This window comes from Bidens hawaiensis, unplaced genomic scaffold (genome assembly GCF_021521415.1).
Source record: "Bidens hawaiensis isolate Kalapana, Puna unplaced genomic scaffold, B.hawaiensis_p1.1 tig00004452_1, whole genome shotgun sequence".
Classification (NCBI taxonomy): Eukaryota; Viridiplantae; Streptophyta; class Magnoliopsida; order Asterales; family Asteraceae; genus Bidens; species Bidens hawaiensis.
The window spans coordinates 1-4,581 of record NW_027491268.1 but is presented as its reverse complement, the minus strand read 5'-3'; the positions used below and the strand labels follow the sequence as shown (position 1 = coordinate 4,581).

At 34.5% G+C, this 4,581-nt stretch overlaps 1 pseudogene across 1 annotated transcript; it reads left to right on the top strand.

Annotated features, from left to right (window-relative positions):
- Window positions 1-762: 762 nt before the first annotated feature.
- LOC143626643 (actin-related protein 8-like) lies at window positions 763-3,800 on the top strand (annotated as a pseudogene). Its single transcript, XR_013152452.1, has 12 exons — window positions 763-1,064; window positions 1,232-1,311; window positions 1,405-1,475; window positions 1,564-1,631; window positions 1,715-1,776; window positions 1,890-1,987; window positions 2,055-2,136; window positions 2,249-2,391; window positions 2,654-2,802; window positions 3,203-3,336; window positions 3,471-3,590; window positions 3,695-3,800. The product of XR_013152452.1 is annotated as an actin-related protein 8-like (transcript).
- Window positions 3,801-4,581: the final 781 nt, after the last annotated feature.

The following is a 4,581-nucleotide window of genomic DNA, read 5'->3' as shown; positions in this document are numbered from 1 at the left end:
ACCTATAATGAATTTCAAACAAGAAGACCCGACATTCACAAATGTCAATTTGAGGGATACGTAGAACTGAAGTTTAGGTAGCCCAATAAATGTTCATAAGTGTTGTATCTTCCTCGTTCTGATACTTGTTCAACATTGATTTGAAACAATTTGTCTCCAATTAAGCAGAAGAAGTTATAGGGTTTATTGAGAGTGATGGTTGTAAATGATGGTGGGTAGGGAGGAAACCTATACAATATATGCAGATTAAAACACATCTCACTCATTTAAGGACTAAAATAAAATCCTTTTGAAAACAAAAGACTATATATGCAATGTGCATATAATTCATTTGAATCAAAATAGGAAATAACTATAAAATTAATTATATATAACAATATAACATATATAATTATATATATAATAAGTAAAAAAGAATCGAGCCGGACCGAACTGAGCGAACATTTGCTCGTTGCTTGGCTCGATTGTAAACCGAACCGAGCAGAGCGGCTCGTTAATCGAGCGAGCAATTTTCAAGTGAGCGACGAGCGATTTAGACGGCCCTATTTGTTGTTGATGATTTTAAAACTTCAGCCCAATTCAAAATCAAATCAACCAACTTTTGTTTCTGACCCGACCCGAGGCCTAACTAAATTACAAAACAACACATCCATGTGTGTGTTTTTCATAATAATAAAATTAGTAAACTAAATTCGAATCCACACAAGTTACAAATAAATAAACAGTCAGTTGTTAGGGCGGACGACAACCACCGGATTCATAATGTCTTATCTGTTGAAAATGATTCTGGAATCCGCAACACGTATGAATTCCACCTCCTCCTCCTCCTCATCAGAACGGAAGATTGTCCCGGGAGAATTTGATCGGATTCCGGTCGACGTGTATATGCAAATCCTGAAATTACTTGGACCCAAAGAGGCTGCTAAGCTTACACTTATCTGCAAATCATGGAAATTGATTGTTTCTGATAATATGCTATGGATTTCTTTTCTTCAGAACCAGCATGATCCCTGGGACTCCAAGTTCTTCGCCGAAACTAGCTTGTGATCCGGTTATCCTCTTCCGTAAATTTCACTCTCTTATCATATGTTTTTTTCAATTTTAGGTGGTAATCACATTTACATAATAATATTATAAATGACTAGAACTATTTCTTTAAATGTTTCAAATCATTTGTGCTACTTGTTACTAATAACCTAGTGAGTTTAACATCTTTTATTTGTTATTGCAGAACATATCCTTCTCGGATGCAATCATTTATGCAGATTTATGGTCAACGCGCACAGGTTCCGGGTGCTATTATCATTGATGGTATGTATGTTTGCTTTAACTAGACTTTACGATTCTGAAGACGTTAGTTACATTCTAAAGTATTCATTTTTTTAACTCTTATGCTCACTATAGGTGGTTCTGGCTATTGAAAATTTGGTTGGAGCAAATATGATGCTCCATCGGGGCGGGCTGCAACATTTTTGGTATGCAACTGTTTATCAATGTTGTAATAACACTTAATTTGGTGTCTATTATTATATGATATGCTAAAAAGATCAACTGTATGTGTAGGAACTTGGTAACATCGAGTCTCCAATGTACTCTAGGTTTCGCCATTTTTTTGCAACTATATATAGCAGGTGTTCCTCATTTTAAAGTGCATTTTTTTACTTCATTTTTTTTTCATCTGAATCTGAGGTTTCTTTGATATTATTATCTGCAGGATGCAGGTGAAATCAATTACACAGCCAACTGTTGTCTCAATTCCAATCGCTCACTGTGGAAGTATGCTTTTATATATTTTTTTATATCCATTATGTGTTCTTTTGTGGTCCGATTGACATTAACATTGCTATTATTTATTTTCTGGCATTTGACTAATATTGAATATGTTTCAGAGACAGAAGATGATAAAATTGCTAGATGGAAGCTTAAAGAAGCCATCTACTCAGCTTTGTTTGATATGAATGTTCCTTCAGTTTGTGCAGTCAGCCAGGTTTGCACCTACTTTGGGTTTATTTCATAACAGAAACATAAATTTACAGAAATCCCATGATGTGCAGGCAACTTTAGCTCTGTTTGCAGCAAGAAAAACTTCAGGAATTCTTGTCAATATCGGTTTTAATCAAACATCTATTTTACCCAGTATATTATCTCCATCTCTTTTTATCATCCTAATATCCGCATCAATAGATGTGTATTTACAGAAATACCCTTGAACTGTTTTGTTTTATAAATGGTGATTTTATGTTTCCAGTATTACATGGTAAGATTAAACATCAAGTGGGTGTGGAAGTTATGGGAGTTGGAGCTTTGAAGCTTACTGGATACCTTAGGGAGCAAATGCATCAAAGAAATCTTAATTTTTCATCATTATACACAGTTCGCACACTGAAAGAGGTATGCGCCAGCGCCTTTATATCATTTGCTGAAGTGAACTTGAAGTGACTAATGCCTTCACCGTGTTTTTTTCAACAAGTATTTGACCAAATTGTCACGCTTGATCATGAAATTTTACCAAACTCTTGAGGTTCAAGAAGTAACTTAGTTCTTATTCCGGTTATTTGGGAACCTGGGAATATTATTTAAAATGCTGAAAGGCCTATTTACATTCCTTGTAGTTACAGATACAGTTAAATAATATAGTTATATTAACTTGCAGAACCTTTGTTATGTTGCCATCGACTATGAAGCAGAATTGAGGAAGGATACAGAAGGATCATATGAAGTTCCTGTTGAGGGTTCGTTTACTCTCAAGCAAGAGCGTTTTCGAACAGGAGAGATTTTGTTCCAGCCACGCATTGCAGGATTGTATGCACCTTTTTTTTTTATCTCTATATCCCTAGCCAATTGGTTGATTGAGTTGTGTTTTATAGTAAACTGATCAACGTTTAGAGTCTTTTAACTCATTTTTTTCAAATATTTAGTAATATAGTTTCGTAATCATAATTAACATGGTGATCAGTTATTAACTAAAATAAAAGGCCAAAAACCTGAACCCTCTATGAATCAACATTTTGAGTCTTATGCAATGGGTTGATGTTTATGTTTATAAAGGTCAATTTTTGCTTTTCATCTTTAATCAAGAGTCGATCAAGTTTTGATCAAATTGTGTGAGTTTATGTATTTTGTTCTACTTGTGCCAAGTTGCCAACATTGTCTCCTTTTATTATTATGATGGCGTAATAAGGTAGCTTTATTGTTGTATCAGGAGCGAAAAGGGTTTTCATGAAGCCGTGGCACTTTGCATTTAAAATTGCCATGATGCAGGATTAGCCCCTGATGATTCTTGGTTCACGACTGTTGTATTGGCTGGAGGCACCGCATGCTTACCAGGACTAGTAGGTATGAATCATAATTCATATCTATTTTTTGGTAAAATACATGTAATCCGTAAAATGATGGAGAACCTCAAAGGGGTGAGTTTTCTGGTATCTGATTTTCTCATAGTTTTTCAACTTTGTATTTTCATGATTCAGAAAGATTAGATAAGGAATTTACATCTTCTTCTTCCCCCATCCATATCCAATGGCATATGGGTGATTCCACCTCCTTATGGTGCAGATTCTGCATGGTATGGGGCCAAGCTTCTTAGCAATGTAAGTTGTACTCTTTCGGTTCATATAAAGCGAGTTAAACATAAGTCATGGCAACTTTTTTACAATTTCATGCACTTTTTATACATATTTTCCTTTGAATGCAGTTGAGCACTTTTCCACATTCTTGGTGCATTAGCAAGAAGGATTTCCGACCCAAGTCCAGAAGAACACTGTTTTGGTGAACTTATCTTCCGACTAATTTAGTTTCTGAACATCATTATCTTCCGACTAATTTAGTTTCTGAACATCATTAGTCATCAATTGGTGATATAAGGGTCGAGTGTTTTATGAATCGGATTTGTGCAGTTTTGTACAATAATGTGGATTTGTGTAGTCTTTGTACAATAATATACACGCCTGCTGTGCAAAACAACTCTGTAATAATAAGCCTGCAGTAGACGAATAAGCTTCCACATTGTACTGAATTTAGTGTCGATCTCAAAGATTTGGTTAATCATACGCTTGCAATCCAAGTACAGGTGCGGGCTTCACCCATTCTCGTACATCAAACGTGTTACAACTCATCAAAAGTATACTTTTAACGCATAAACCATACTAATTAAGTTTTAATCTAAGATTTAGATGGACGATATTCAAATAATATTGTTTTACAACCATACGGCATCCATTAATCAATTTCACCATTTTCTAAAGATAAATTAAGTTTTAATCTAAGATTTAGAGGGACGATATTCAAATAATATTGTTTTACAACCATACGGCATCCATTAATCAATTTCACCATTTTCTAAAGATTGGCAAAATATGCTCTGGATTCACATTCATAAAAACAACCACCAATCATCAAAACCACAAAAGATTCCTGTAATATTATGAGCGATTCAAGACAACACACAGAAATCTGAGACAACAGAAGCAAAACAATCTTACACAATGTTGTTATACAAATAACATTTTCCGTATAGATTAGATAACAAATGATACCATTAAATAATAATCGTACAAGAATATAAAAAAATTCCATCCGGAT